This window comes from Ostrinia furnacalis, unplaced genomic scaffold (assembly GCF_004193835.3).
Source record: "Ostrinia furnacalis isolate ACB-3 unplaced genomic scaffold, ASM419383v2 OfSCF2235, whole genome shotgun sequence".
NCBI classification, from domain to species: Eukaryota; Metazoa; Arthropoda; class Insecta; order Lepidoptera; family Crambidae; genus Ostrinia; species Ostrinia furnacalis.
Window position 1 is genome coordinate 235,360 of NW_021132474.1, and position 16,632 is coordinate 251,991.

At 36.7% G+C, this 16,632-nt stretch overlaps 1 pseudogene; it reads left to right on the forward strand.

Moving 5' to 3' along the window:
• The first annotated feature begins 11,372 nt into the window (after window positions 1-11,372).
• LOC114354858 (uncharacterized) lies at window positions 11,373-14,691 on the forward strand (annotated as a pseudogene).
• Window positions 14,692-16,632: the final 1,941 nt, after the last annotated feature.

Sequence of the window (16,632 nt, forward strand, 5' to 3'; positions counted from 1 at the left end):
TTTCCCTAAACTGCTGACATTGGAAAAATATCTATTAGAAGCTACATAAGAGCCAGTCCTTGATCAGGAGAGACTAGTTTGCCCACAAACATTAAAATGAAACACCTAAATTAGTAGCAACTTTTTGTGATAAAATCTTTATTGACCTCCGAGAGTCTTGAACTATAATTTGTCAACAGAGATCATTACGTTAAAATAAATAACTTCGTAAAGTAATCTGACGTAAAATCTTGATACNAATTTAATTCACATAATCAATTGCAAACATTTAAAATAAAGTTTGTTTACACTTTGACAACAATAGACTGACATGCAAGGTGACATGTCAATGAAGTTTTCAGTTACTGTTGCCATTAAAAGAAATTAGTACCATTAGTTTTCCGCAACATGGCGAGGGTTTTTATGTTCCTGGTCAGGCTATACTTTGTATTATATTTTTTTATTTTATTGATAAATCCTTATAAAAAGGCACAAATAGTTGGAAAGAAATGCCAGTAACTTTCAGGTTGTAGTCTTGAGGTCGTCAGTCCATTGAGCGATGCGCTTCCTACTCTACGTTTTTGCAAAAACCCTGTGGTCGAGACCTTACTTTCCTTTTACATGATTAAACGACAGATGTGGTTGACCCACTGCTTGATGGACGGACGACCTCGAAAGGAATAGCTTACAGTACACTCCGCTTTTATTTACGCGGAAAAGAATTAATGCTATGTATATTTTGGAACAGTTTGACTATCAGTTATTGACAACATTTCTCTGACAGCCTGTATATCAAAAACAAGTCTCAGAACACTCTGTATATGACAACTTAAATATTCTTATGACATCCGCTTGCGGTGCGACTTTATTACTTTTTAAGCTTTTGTATATTATTTTAGACTTTTTGTATATTATGTTAGGCTTTTGTATATTATGTACAGTCGTCAGCACATGAGACTAAACATTTTTGTTTCAAAAACACCTTCAAAGAACTACATAAGGTACAAAATTGATTAATTTTACGTGCTGTCGTCTGTACACCTTGATTTATGTACACAGGAATAGTATTATTAATATGAAAATGTTAACATTAAATCATTTTATAATGTTTAGTTTATTAGTGTTTATATTATGGGTCTATAGTCTGGTCTGTGAGCACGTAGAATTTTGTCCAATGACCCCAAGCTACCCATCCTTATCGCTCGCACGTAATTATGTTGATGTCGCGCTCGCACACTCACTGCGGATGCCAGTCGCACAGTCGCGACAGCAATATAATTACGCGCGAGCGATAAGGATGGGTAGCTTGGGGTCATTGGACAAAATTCTACGTGCTCACAGACCGGGCTTTAGACCTACACCTTATATGGCATATCATTACCTTGTAAGGAGATTACTATTTTAGATCCGATTCGAGTATTGTATTTTAATCGATTATGACTAAACAATGTGATACGACAATAAATTAAATATTTTTATTATGGACTGTTTTATTTGGACCTTAATTATTTAACCAGAAGTTTTAAAATTATAAACCAATTTTAAAACTTCTGGTTTAGATACGTGATGGCTGATAGAATCTGATAGCATGGCTACATTTAAATATAAAAAATAGTTTTAAAATTTCTAACTAGAATCTTACGAAGCTGCGCTAAACACTAGCTATAAGGTGGGATGGATTGTAAACCTTCTAAACCTTTGAATTAGAGTAAACTACACATACACATTCTCGGATAGATACCTGACAAAATCACAGGTCAAATCTACGATCTAAAGTTTTTCAGGAACCTTTGAAAGTGGCACGTAAAATACGATAACCCGACAGCATATCAAGTCTTATGCATTCTGGCATCTTTTGTAGTTATTTTAGGTGCTATTTAGAATTTAGCAACTAAAATGTATAGCCTGACTTGCTGTTGACTGATGTGGCATTTATACAGTTGTAATAGGTACTATATTGCAGCAACAAAATAAGTATAACCTGTACGTACTTGTCCACCTGAGCCGGCCGTGCCTAATTGGCGTGCCAGTGAGAGCCCTCGACCCCCTTTGAGCCGGTGTGAGCTATCAATGCGAAGCTTTGTAAGGCATTTTAATATTGATTGGGTGAGGTGTCAGGCTGTTTGTATAGGCTTCAAGGTTATAAAAATCAATTCATATAATAGGACTATACATTTTTCTTGCAATAAGTAGGTATAACAGTTGTAGAACTACATAATTAAGGTGCTACACTGTTTATATCGATGTGATGTCGTAAACCTACCTACTGTATCCTCCGTTAGTCTATTTTCTAGTATAAAGCAGGTACGGAGTGTGCGACTTGATTGATCAACGATGATCTGCTAGACTTATTAAGCAGTCTGGCCCTGGGGTTGTGATTTCTTTTACAATCTACGCGACAGAAGAATCTTTTGTGTATCTACTTTAATGTATCAAAGCTGCGGGTATAAAGATAGGTAATACGAACGTTTTGTGTATTCCGGCCCGATCGCGAACGTCGGTCTGCGACCGACGCGGAGGAGCCTGGGCTTCCACACTCGGCCTCGTCGGCACGCGCACCGACGATCGCCAAACGGCTAGAGTACCTTCCCAAGTAGCAACAGATTATCTTCATAAGGCATTGAAGATATCTTGAAGACTAGTAGCCTAATTCCAGCCGTTGTCTTGGCCAAGACAATAGTCGCACTCAAGAAATCTTGAAGTTATGCCCCAAGACAATGGTAAGCAAAAAAGGGCACAATCCTTTGGAAATCACTGAGACAGAGTTAAGACAACGCTTAAGGCAGACTTAAACCCTAGTTAAGAGTGTAGTTTTAAGAATTTCTAAACAAGTATTGTAATATAACTTGTAGAATGACTGTAGACAAGGAAACAGAGTTGAAGATATCTTGAATACTTATTTAAGAGTAATAATTATTTTTACAGATAAGGTTTNGGGTTCTGTACTCGCCACTCTGCCCGGTGAAGCTGGAAAAGCTCCTCAGGCTACCAGCGCGCGTCCCTTTAAAAAAAAGTTTTGCGTATTTGCTAATATAATCTATCTCTAGTTGGAAGATGTCTTTGTTCCCAAAGGTAGACTGATTTTTTTCACACAATGTTCAATAATGTTCATCTCTCTAAAAATATAAGATTTTCACTCTTGAACCTCGCTAAACATTGGCCGCCCCCAATGATTTCCACATCGATTTTTACATATTTATTAATTTATTACTCAATTTATATTGTTCAACTTATATTACTCAATTTAGTTTGTTTATAAACAGTCAACTTTCAGAGCACACCGATTATACGCATCAAAATTGATCAATTGACCAGTTAAGTAAATCAACACCGTCACACGAGAGCACTCATTACGCCGAGTGTGGTCACACTCGCCCGATCGATGTGCCATAATGAGGAAGATGTAAATCAAAATTTATTCCCCTTTTTCAGCCCTAACAAAAACTTTAAGCTAAAATAAGACTAACTGTGAAAAATTTTTGTTGATATCATGAAAATTGAATATTTTATAAGCAAATCAATATGGGAACGCGCGAAAACTGATAGCACCCCTGGAATACGGGCGCAAATTCAGAACTTGAATATTCAACTGCAATGTCTGCTCATGAACGCTTCAAACTCGGTACTTCTTTCCCAATCCCATAAAATTCAACACTTAGAAAGTGACAAAATTTTTAAAATAGGTAGTTGAAACAAACCACAGCTAATTTTCATAGTGGACTGTACTATACGATAAACATGTCAGTCAATTTGACAACCTTTGTCGGAAACATTATTCAATGAAAATATTGTCCGAACCCTTAGTATTTCTCTTCGACAAATACTTTAACACATTGTGAACCACTTTTCTTTCACGACTATAAAAATATTTTAGCAATTTAATTCATAAAACCAATTGCGCACATTTAAAATAAAGTTTGTTTACACTTTGACAGCAATAGACTGACATGCAAGGTGACATGTCAATGAAGTTTTCAGTTACTGTTGCCATTAAAAGAAATTAGTACCATTAGTTTTCCGCAACATGGCGAGGGTTTTTATGTTCCTGGTCAGGCTATAAATCAACACCATCACACGAGAGCACTCATTACGCCGAGTGTGGTCACACTCGCCCGATCGATGTGTCATAAATTGTACTTACGTCACTGCTTTAGATTGAGGGTAGGCAGAAAAAATGTGGGAAAAATTAAAACTACCCACACATGCAGCATTACAGTCAGGTTAGACACCTAAGATAGTTTAATCGAATCATTATCGTAAAATTGATCTGAAAACTTATAGGGAACTTTGTTTCGATTGCCTTGGATCGTAAAAAAGTATTTTTTCCTTCTTTATTTATTGACAGTTGAAAGAAGCCATGAGAAGTCAAGTATGTGTCAAGCTATAGGATGTGAAAATTCAGTGTTTGGTGAAAAATGAAGTGCTCCATTAAACAGAATAATAATAAAATAAAGTGCTTGAAGTTTTCTAATCGCGGTGTTCAGTGAAAAATACAGTGTTTGTGAATTTTGCAATCGTGTTTTTTATCGAAAAAGACAGTGACAAACAGAAATCCAAAGCAAAATCGCTTGCTGAAGATAGTTTCATCTAATAACGTGCACTAAACACAGCAGTGGATAGCGACATGTACTCATTGTCCATGCCGTCGCCAAGGGGGCGCGTGACGTCACCAGATGAGCTCATCATGGGGAGCCTTGCCATGTAAGTACTATGGTGTGCTATGGCTTTTACAGCCGCATTCGTCTTGGGGAATTTCAATAAGTTTCAGCGCGTTGAATTTATGAATCTACTTGGAAGTCAGTGCCATGTTTTACTTCTTTATGTTATTTGTAGGTAGGTACCTACAGTTGACAGCACATGAGTCCACCATTTTACATATTTATCAGCTACACTTATCATATTATTAAGTACATAGAACTAGGTAGGTACATAAGATGCTACATTTTTGACATTGTTGACGAGTAACTTGATGAGCTGGTCGCCGTACCTACATCCCAGCTTTTTGAAAGACTTTAATCTTAAGCGCAGACCACAGACTTCACTTATTGGTAATACCGTTGTGCAATGAATGTGGTAGCTTTTTAACCTAACAGGGTGAGTAAGAATCAAAGGCCAATTGCGAAGTAGGTATGTAAGTGATCAATGGACCTATTTGCCCAAAAAACTCGTGCTTTTCCCATAACTATTCTGTGGTACTTGAAGAATTTGGGGTACCTACTTAATTTAGTCTGATTTCTAGAAAACAGGGGTTTTAAACTTTTGTCCTTTTACACTAAATCTTGTTGTACAGTTTCAGAATCAATTGACAATGCTGTTGATATTAGGGATTATTTTTCCACATTATTACGTTTTTTGCTAAGGTAATCCTGATCAAAGAAAGCTTTATAAATATTTGCTTGTACGCGATGTTATTTGCTATATCAATTGGAGCAAGCAATAGTTTATTCTATAGCCCGTGCTGACGTCATTACCTTCACCTACTTTCGTAAGACACTCTAGGAAAGCACTATTTTATACAAAGTACCTAATTTAGCCAATTTGCTGCTGGTAGGTAGGTAGATTAGAGAGGGTCGTGTTCTTGAAGTGGAGACTAAATGACGGTTGATGATGATGAATTTAAAGCAATCGTTAATAACTTTTAAACTTAATTTTAATAAAATGACACTCGAATACGAATTTTCAAACAAGAAAAGAAGAAAGCCTGTGATTAACATACAAAAGGAAGTTTTAGACACTTTTTTAGACGATCTACCTAATTCTTTAACAGTTTAAGATCAGTCTTGAGATTATGTTCGACTTTAGATCTGTCTGATCGTCTTTTTCTAAAACAGCATCATTATTTATTTTTAAAAATAGTAGGTATGATGCCCGTTTTCACCAATCCCTAATTTTTAAGTGACCCCAATGAAAACAAAATGCCTGTTATGTGTTAAACTACCATAAGGGTCTCTTAAAAGTTAGGGATTGACGGTAAAAACGGGCATGAGACCCTTAAAAATAGCAAAGAAAAGTGACCTTTATTAAGGTCGGGCTAAGTCCGTCCAATTAGATCTAAAATCGGGCAAAATAAACAGAATAAAGGCGGATCACTTCGTTAATTCCTCTAATAAAGACGTGTGCGTTACGTTTCACGATTAGAGCGGGAAGAGTCGGCTTTCAGGCTTAGGGGGAACGAGCGCGTGCGACTAAACGGGAATCGATATTGTTGTGATACTTAATATAAACTGAATGTCATCCAGGTACTTATGAAATCAAATATTTATTCAGTATACTTATAGGGCCTTTCCAGGACACTCGTACAGTGTACGAGTGTACAATAATAATGTACACGACTCAAATAGAGCTTGCCCTACCTCCCATTTGGGCAACTTAATAAGGGATATAGATTACTACATAATGATTTTCAATAAACTGGCTTTCGCTCGTGGTTTCAGCCGCTGAAATAGTCTATTCCAGAATCTTTCTCGTGCGCGTGTCCCTCTTAGAATAACCGGGATAAAAACTATCCCATGTTTTCCCTAAGTCTCAATCTATTTCTATACCTACCAAATGTCTAAATGGTGATGGTGAAAGACTAATGNCTTACACCATTTATGTATTAATCAGCTTTTCTTAGCTTTAAAAGTAATTTTCTGGGGCACTAACCATTGTATTAGTATAAAAGGGTTACTATACAATATCTGCATGGTATTTTTTACTCCATAATTCTATAAAACTCTAAATGACTGTACGAGTCTATGAGCGCGCGAAGGAGCAATGCCATCCCGGCGGAGGTAACGGGCGGTGTGACGTCACGCGCTAAACGGTCAAGTGCGAGTTGATTTTTAAAACATCCAACTTTGAATGCCCATAGAAAGTTCAGTTTTTGAGATATCGAAAAAATTATTTCACTAATATTTTTTATATTTTATGTTTCATCTTTTTACATTATAAAATAATTATACTCATCTTCCTCATTGTACTTACGTCACTGCTTTAGATTGAGGGTAGGCAGAAAAATTGTGAGTAAAATTAAAACTACCCACACATGCAGCTGCATTACAGTCAGGTTTGACACGTAAAAGTATTTTTTCCTTCTTTATTTATTGACAGTTGAGAGAAGCCATGTGAAGTCAAGTGTGTGTCAAACTATAGATGTGAAAATTCAGTGTTTGTTGAAAAGTAAATTGCTCCATTAGACAGAATAATAATAAAATAAAGTGCTTGAAGTTTTCTAATCGCGGTGTTCAGTGAAAAATACAGTGTTTGTGAATTTTGCAATCGTGTTTTTTATCGAAAAAGACAGTGACAAACCGAAATCCAAAGCAAAATCGCGTGCAAAAGATAGTTTCATCGGACAACGTGCACTATACACAGCAGTGGATAGCGACATGTACTCATTGTCCATGGCGTCGCCAAGGGGGCGCGTGACGTCACCAGATGAGCTCATCATGGGGAGCCTTGCCATGTAAGTACTATGGTGTGCTATGGGTTTTACAGCCGCATTCGTCTCGGGGAATTTCAATAACTTTCAGCGCGTTGAATTTATGAATCGACTTGGAAGTTGGAAGTCAGAGCCATATTTTATTTTAATTCCATATTATGTTATTCTTAGGGACCTAGATACAGTTGACAGCACAGAGTCCACCTATTTACTTATTTATCAGTTACACCTATTCCTAATACAATTAGGTAGGTACGAAAGATACTAAAGTTTTGACAGTGTTTAATTTGATACAGTCCCTGTATTTATTTATGAAATTTGTACCTTAAAAACTTAGATGATGTGCTTAAATCTTTTAGTTTACATAAGTCAGCAAAAGAATACATACCTATTATTTTTACAGCACTTAGCTTTTGAATTCAGTGTGGGGTTGGGGATCAAAAGCCAAGTGGGGAGGATGTAAATGATCAACGGAGCAATTTGCCCAGAAAAGTTGCGCTTTCCTTAACTATTCTACCTAATTAATCGTGCTTTAAAGTCTGATTTCAAAATGAACGAAGGGTTTTATAATTTGGGCCGCTCCTAAAAATATTAACCAGAAATCCTAGCTTCGTGAAAATCCAGCCAGATCTTTTACTGGAAATCTATTGTACCTACCTACAATTAAAAAAATCAGTTCGCAAGCTGTTGATATTAGGGATTATTTTCCATGTTATTACGTTTTTCGCGAAGGTAATCCTGATCAAAGAAAGCTTTATAAATATTTGCTTGTACGCGATGTTATTTGCTATACAACGTGTCCCAAAATTCAAGGATAAGCCGGCGCCGCAGTGTGGACATAGTCATGACTGCTTTAGGAAAAATAAGAAAAAAAATCTATCTCAATTATTTTTTAAGTTACACAATAAATTATGAAATTCGTCGAAAATTGACACCCTTTATGATATTTTACATTACTACGGCTATAATTTTTCAAATACTTCAGTTTTTTTGTTTGTATCGGCAACTTAAGTAGTGCTGCTGTCCACCCAAATTCTTAAAACCCTCAGAATCCTTGCAGTTTTTACACAAAAGTTAATCAAATTATGATATTTCCTTAAAATTTTGAACGATTTTTACTTACACTCCACTTTGACTCGTCGTTTTGTAAAAAAACAGTATGAACACTACTGCGGCAAGTTTTTTATAAAGTTGACGCAACTATCCAAGATTCCGAAATGGTATAATACTCTAAGAAAACTAGTCGCAAAAAAGATATTATGCGTACCATTTTTACAAGCATTTCGCTTGTAAGTTAGTATGAGATAAATCTTGCAACTGAATTTAAAACCAGTTCTCCTTAACCAATTGAGCTGAAATTTGGTATACTTGTGTAAGTACGATGACAATGCAATATTATGGTACCACTGATGNGATGATGTCCAGGGTCGTGATGATGAAGTCTATTATAATTTTCAAACGAAGTCAAGCTTGTTTTTAAGTAAGTTTTTTTTTATTACAACTTTATTTTAAGCTTTTTAGTTGTTTCTCAATCTCATGGCCTAAGTGCTCGGGAAGACAAATCCAACGAACCCAAACTCAAAAAGCTTCCGCCGTTTCGTTTAGGAGTTCCTATGGCCAGCTCCTGCCACCTCTTGACTTCATCATCAGGACCCTGAACATCATCTAGCACTAAAGTGCTCGAAAAGACAAGTCCAACGAACCCAAACTAGATGTAATTCCGCCGTTTCATTAAGAGTTCTTATGGCCACCTTCATACTCCATCCAGCTCAGTGGTACCAAAATATTGCATTGTCATCGTACTTACACAAGTATACCAAATTTCAGCTCAATTGGTTAAGGAGAACTGGTTTTAAATTCAGTTGCAAGATTTATCCCATACTAACTAACAAGCGAAGTGCTTGTAAAAATGGTACGCATATCTTTTTTGCGACTAGTTTTCTTAGTGTATTATACCATTTCGGAATCTTGGATAGTTGCGTCAACTTTATAAAAAACTTGCCGCAGTAGTGTTCATACTGTTTTCTTACAAAACGACGAGTCAAAGTGGAGTGTAAGTAAAAATCGTTCAAAATTTTAAGGAAAATCATATTTTGATTAACTTTTGTGTAAAAACTGCAAGGATTCTGAGGGTTTTAAGAATTGGGGTAGACAGCAGCACTACTTAAGTTACCGATACAAACAAAAAAACTGAAGTATTTGAAAAATTGTAGTCGTGGTAATGTAAAATATCATAAGGGGTGTCAATTTTGGACGAATTTCATAATTTATTGTGTAACTTAAAAAATAATTGAGACAGATTTTTTTTCTTATTTTTCCTGAAGCAGTCATGTCTAGGTCCACCCTGCGGCGCCGGCTTATCCTTGAATTTTGGGACACGTTGTATATCAATTGGAGCAAGCAATATTTTATTCCATAGCCCGTGCTGACGTCATTACCTTCACCTACTTTCGTAAGACACTCTAGGAAAGCACTATTTTATACAAAGTAATTTAGCCAATTTGCTGCTGGTAGGTAGGTAGATTAGAGAGGGTCGTGTTCTTGAAGTGGAGACTAAATGACCTGGTTGATGATGAATTTAAAGCAATCGTTAATAACTTTTAAACTTAATTTTAATAAAATGACACCCGAATACGAATTTTCAAACAAGAAAAGAAGAAAGCCTGTGATTAACATACAAAAAGTTAAAATACAAAAGGAAGTTTTAAACACTTTTTTAGACGATCTACCTAATTCTTTAACAGTTTAAGATCAGTCTTGAGACTATGTTCGACTTTAGATCTAAGTCTGAGCGTCTTTTTCTGAAACGGCATCATTATTTATTTTTAAAAATAGTAGGTATGATTGCCCGTTTTCACCATCAATCCCTAATTTTTAAGTGACCCCAATGAAAACAAAATGCCTCTTAAGTGTTACCATAGGGGTCACTTAAAAGTTAGGGATTGATGGTGAAAACGGACATGAGACCCTTAAAAATAGCAAAGAAAAGTGACCTTTATTAAGGTCGGGCTAAGTCCGTCCAATTAGATCTAAAATCGGGCAAAATAAACAGAATAATGGCGGATCACTTCGTTAATTCCGCTAATAAAGACGTGTGCGTTACGTTTCACGATTAGAGCGGGAAGAGTCGACTTTCAGGCTTAGGGGGAACGAGCGCGTGCGACTAAACGGGAATCGATATTGTGGTGTTAATTTAAAATGTCATCCAAAGTCAAAGACAAAATTTCTTTATTTGTAACTAATAAATAGTACCTACTTACAAATCGTCAAATATTTTGCTCTTAAAGAGCCTTTACGTGTCTCATAATCTTTTTACCCTACCAGCGCTTCGAGATCCACATTTGGCAAGTGATGAGAAGAAGCGCCGCCACAAACTCAGTCACCACTGTCTGCCGGTTAATATAAATAAATAGAAATAGCAGTAGTAGGTACCTACATTATTGATTCAGGAGCAGTTCTCTGAATTTTCCATGGTTCTTATCAAATTAAATATTTATTCAGTACTTAAAGGGCTTTTCCAGGGCACTTGTACACGACCCAAATAGTGCTTGCCCTACCACCACTACGGGACGACATTTAATTATGGCCAAAATAATTTACGGGATAGGTGTATAGATTATTACGTAATGCTTTATAATTAACTTCGAGTAGCTTTTTCTCGTGGTTTCAGCCACTGAAATTACAGTTTATTCCAGAGTATTTCTTGTGCGCGTTCCACTTCGAATAACCGGGATAAAAACTATCCTATGTTTTCTGTAAGTCTTAAACTATTTCTATACCAAATGTTATCTAAATCGGTTCAGTGGTTTATGGTGAAAGACTAATACTCACAAACTTTACGACTATAGTTAAGTACATAGTAGCTGAATAAGATAGGAAGTTGGATTTATTAGAATAGGATATGAAATCGGCTTTTACAATACTTTTCCAAATCGCTCGCGTGTTCTCGGCCTAAGCGGGTACACCCGTAATGGCGCCGAGTGACCCATTTCCACGATGTAGGTCGAGCAACAAGTACTGCCTCCATGGTCTAGCGGTTAGAAAGATAATCTCTCTCTATTGAACCTGTATTCGATACTCAGAGAGGACATAAAAAATCTTTGCGAAATTTTCCAATCTTATTTCCTTTAGTTTTTTAATTTGAATTTATCTAAGGCATTTTTGCCCGAATAATTGAATTATTATTTTAATCTACACTTACATTAGATAGTGAAAAATCTTTTACCATTAGAATATCCTTTATTTCTGATGAACATAGGCGATACGAAGTTCGCCGGGACAACTAGTGTCTTATTAAAATGAGATTTTTACCATAACACTAGGAGACGTATTTCCTAAGCATTTAAATTCAAATTCGCAAACGATTTTGCACAATTCGTATTCATAAAGACCATTTTATGAAACTCCACCTTCGAATTTGAATTGAAATGCTTTTTTCTCCAGGGTTATTGGAGCCCACACGATAGAAGAAGGTATCAAGTAGCTCATACGTGATGATCGGTCTAAAGACATTGCAGACTTGATACTTTTAGCATTGATGTTTAGTAGGTAGGTAGGTACATCTATAATATGTTTAGGTACATAAATAAGTAGTACATTTAGTCCTTTTGGCACCTTTTTACCCGACTACGCCAGAAGGAGGGTTGTTGTCTTTGGAAATACGAATGACACATTAAAAAACTGAATTCCGAAAACTAGACTACGGTAGACTACGGCATTGCCGAGTGGATTGTAAAGACAGCTCCAAGATTCCTTTGGACTGTAACTCCTTTGTAACTAGGATGTCCAGCTTGATTGCCATTAAAACTCAATGGAAAGTTAATCTGTCTTCAAATCTGCAACGAAATCAATAAAGAAGATTCAGCAATGAGTTTTCAATAAAATTAGTTTCTTCTGATTCCAACCAGTGACGGTCAAGTTTGACCCCAGAAGAAAGTTAACTGTCATTGGACCAGTAACGAAATCAAAAGAAGAGACACCGACTTCCTATAGTCTTCTGTCGCCATAACAACAATGTTAAAACAGCATTGTTGAGTTCCAGCAGTTAGAGGTATGATAGCCAGTTCCTCTGTAGTAGAGGATTTCGGGTAAAGCTCGCTTCCACCTTCGGTCTGATCATCACTTACCATCAGGTGATATTTATTGTCCATGGTGCATATCTTTTCTTAAAGGTTATGAAACCTTTGTTTGGCACCAGGTTCACCAGGTCCTAGCATTCGCTTTGCAATGGAGGGAAGTCGAACCTTCATGAACTCCTCCTATGTTCGTCTGATTAATTTAGTTGCGGGTCCAATGACAGTTTAACTTTCCCCCGGGACAAACTTGAATTCATTGGTTGGGTTTTTATGGCGGTCAAGCTATAGATCCTGGCTACACAGGAGTTGCAGCGGTGGGAACGAGAGGTGCGAATCGTCCCGTTACCATCAGGTGAGAGACAGGCCAAGAGCTTCCTCGTTGTGGATCGTTCGTTTCAGCCGAATGACGTCCACTACTGGACAAAGGCCTCCCCCAAGGATTTCCACAAAGACCGGTCCTTTGTGGATAGTAATAAAAAAAAACGTCGCTGGTTCTGACTGAAAGTAGTGCGTCTACCATGGCCTTAAGCGGGCATATAATACGGATACACTAATGGCAGCCGAGTGACCTATTTCGCGGAAGTGGGTCGAGCAACAAGTACGCCGCGGGCTGGGACGCGCGGATCGACTGGCGGGAACTAGTTTCACGGTTCGTGCTCTAATTACAGGTTTAATTAGATCATCATTGCAGTCTAAGTATAGATGAGATGAAAATATTTGAAGTATAGTAGGGTTTAACCGATAAAAAGAAACTTTTTCGAGCGAAAAAGGACTATGTCCGTTAGGGTGTCCCTTATTTTTCAAAGTTTTAAATTTATAACGCATAGGTCTTCATTTTGTTCGTTTGCCTCTAATTCACTCGGAAATAAATTTTTACCTTATTTGGAGTACGGTAACCCGTGCCGACTTGCATCGAAACATGTTGCGCGGCAGTAGCGGTGCGTATTCGCGGTGTTTGTCATTTGTTCTCAATTAATCTCGCGATTAACACCTATTGTTTGACATTTAGAAGATGGCTGTGGAATTAAGAAGCAATAAAAAAAGTATTTTCTTAGTCGGGGACGTAAATTTATCAAATAACAGGCACAAAGTTACCGTTAATCGTCAAGTTTTTGCAGTATTTCTTAACATATTTTGCGAAGTTAATTAAATGCTATTGAAAGCTCTAATCTCATCATTCGGGAGTGTATTATATTTTGGGAAAAGCTTTAAATCCTACCAGAGCCTAACTGTGTAAAAAAACTTGCGGATCTTCACCATGCTTATAGGGAGTTGCAAAAAAAATATATATTAAAAAAATCAAGTTTTATAAGCACCGCGGTGAGGAGGATTTAAAAACAAATAAAATATTTATACAAAAACAAATAAAACCAAGGCGTCCAGAGTGTTAAGGTGCAGACAAAAAGTTAGTCAAGAAAGTAGAAGTGCAAGACAAAGAAAATTAAATAAATAAATAAAAAATAGAGCAAATGTGTTTCGGAGGTTTATCGTCATCTCTTACTATCTACGCAAGATGCTATACAAACGCAAGGACATCACGACCAGCTTACCAGCTCTGATGAAAGCCTTAAAGAACTCTTGACATCCACTTTCCAAAAGGTATATGAGAGTGTTGACAAATTGATTTCTAAAGCAGCCCTGAGCAAGTTTAGTCAACATCTTTGGTACTTCATGTCAGAAGAATTGCCGTTTTATCACTCTTTGATGATGAAGGTAATGAACAAACACCGTCAATATTGTAGTAAAAGTACAAAGAGAGAGTATGTATGATTCTTGGAAGAGATACATTCCATCTGAAGAAGGTATGATTATTTTTATGGTAAATAGGACTTAGTACTAATTTTTTATCCTGTTTTTAATGAATTGATAATAATACTGCCTTATTTATTGTTGCTGGAAAACCATTGAGTGATTTTGTGTCTGTCAAGAGTATAAATTTATTTTCTCGATTGAAAATTGATAAGAATTTCACCCTGAGACACGTTTCCAGATGAGATAAAGATGTTGCCTATTTAAAGACAAAAAAGTGCTTTCTTTAAGGGTAGTTAATGATACAGATGAAAGTGCTATAAAGCTTATGCAAGATTTTCATGGTTTGATCACTGCAAAGGAAAAGCAAAAGCTATTTTTGCTACGCACAGTGTAGCAAAAATCAGGCCATTATTCAGGAGCATGGAAATCTGTATCCAGAATGTAAAAAAGGGACCCTCAAAAGTAAAATATATTGTCTGATCTGTAAAGTTATCTTCTTTTTATAAATATTTTATAAAACTTAAATATTTTAATTGATTTAGCTACATAACGAAAGGGGTAAAACCAGCATTTTTCAAAATCTTCAGAGCTCGGTCGGCACGGGTTAATGTTGACGTAGGAAGATGAAATTTTGTATTTAAGTATGTCTGAGTATTACGAAAAGAAATAGGGGGTATGCGTTTCAATATCTAAAAAAAATTTTTTTTCGGCCATATAAGGGACACCCTAATGTCCGTCCGGTGTGAAAATTTGTCCAGTGACTTACGACTACAGTTTCCCCTCTTGTTCTCAATAAGTACTTCTGTATAGGCATACATCTTTGAGCAAAATATAATCCCAAAGTATTATGCGCTTTTATATCAGGTAGACATAAACCTTCCTTATGAATGATAAGCAGTCGTAATCGTCAGCTATGGCCTTCAGGCTTCTGTAGCTGTCTTATGTCGCAGCTCAGTCTTAACTGGAAGCGTCCCACTTTGCACTTATGTATTAGCTACATTTTGTTTGGCGTTATGATTATACTACTGTCAGATAATTTCCGATGAAGAAAAGGGCACTGTCAAGAAAAGGGAGTCTACAGTTAGATTCACTGGATCGATTATTGCACTAAGTTTCTCACTGGGATTATAAAGAATTCATCTATGTATGTATGTAATGGTTGACTTATTGTCAGCATTGCAACAGGCGCGGATCCAGCCCTCAAAAAAGGTTGTGGGCACAGCCACCAAAAATTTGCAAAGTGAGAGTTGGATTGGAGTACGTACTCACTCACGCTCAATCACGCTCGATTTTTTAAAGGCTCATCATTCAGTCAGCCGTTTTTATCATCAGCCTATCGATCTTATCAATAAATAGATCATAATTAAAACAAGCAAATTAGGGTTGCGGGCATGCCCACAGTGCCCACAACGGTGGATCCGCGCCTGCATTGCAACCTGCCGATATTGATATTCTTGCAGCCTACTACCCGCTTTGTTAGTCTATGCGTAATGAAAAGAGCAAGTCATGGGTAGCATGAGACGATTTACTTAATCTATGATTAAACTAAGATTTCTGCTAAAATTGAAAAGGATACGTCCATGTAATAGAAGACTTACCTCTCTCTCTCTATTTGATTTGATTTAATAAGATAATTACCATTATTACCCGCTCCCGTCATTTCTGTGCCCAGCCCCTATGTAACTCCAACGAGCACCATTGAAAACAGAGTCGCATTGATTGCTCTCGTTGGATCCATCAAACGCTGTAGTTCGGACGGGCCCGGATTGATTCTGCGAGTTTCATGCCACGTTGGATCTATTTGCCAATGGTTGGAGTTAATGTGCCAATGTTTGGTCGGGTATTTGAGTGAGGAGAATGGTTTATTGATTTAAATGGATCGCAAACCGTGACTTTTTTTCTCAGTAAGGCATGATTTCGTGAAAAGATATTTGCTTCTTATGATCTGGTATCTTACCCACTCCTGAATGATACTTGAATAAGGAATCAAAATTGACAAAAGTAACGCTCATTAAGTATCGCAGTATCGCACATCCATGATATGAATTGATAGATTTTTTTAAGAAAAGAAAAGAAAATGTTTGGTTCTTATAATTGCACAGTTTTTCAAACCAAAATTGGAAACCACTCAGCAGCATGTGTCATGCTCTAAGATAGAACCTAGAAATAATATGTATAACGCTGGTAATCTGTGGAAGCCACAAATGGAAAGAGCCTCATCGTTGGACTATATCTGGATTAAAATGTAATTTCCATACTAAATCACAATTAATTAAGCCAGAGTTTAACTAGGGTGTAACTTTTATTAATAAGGGGGATAAATATTAGCACTATAATGCTGATATTGTTATTCTTAGTCTTCTACCAAGAGGACTGAATCCAAGACCTGAATCTGAACACTGA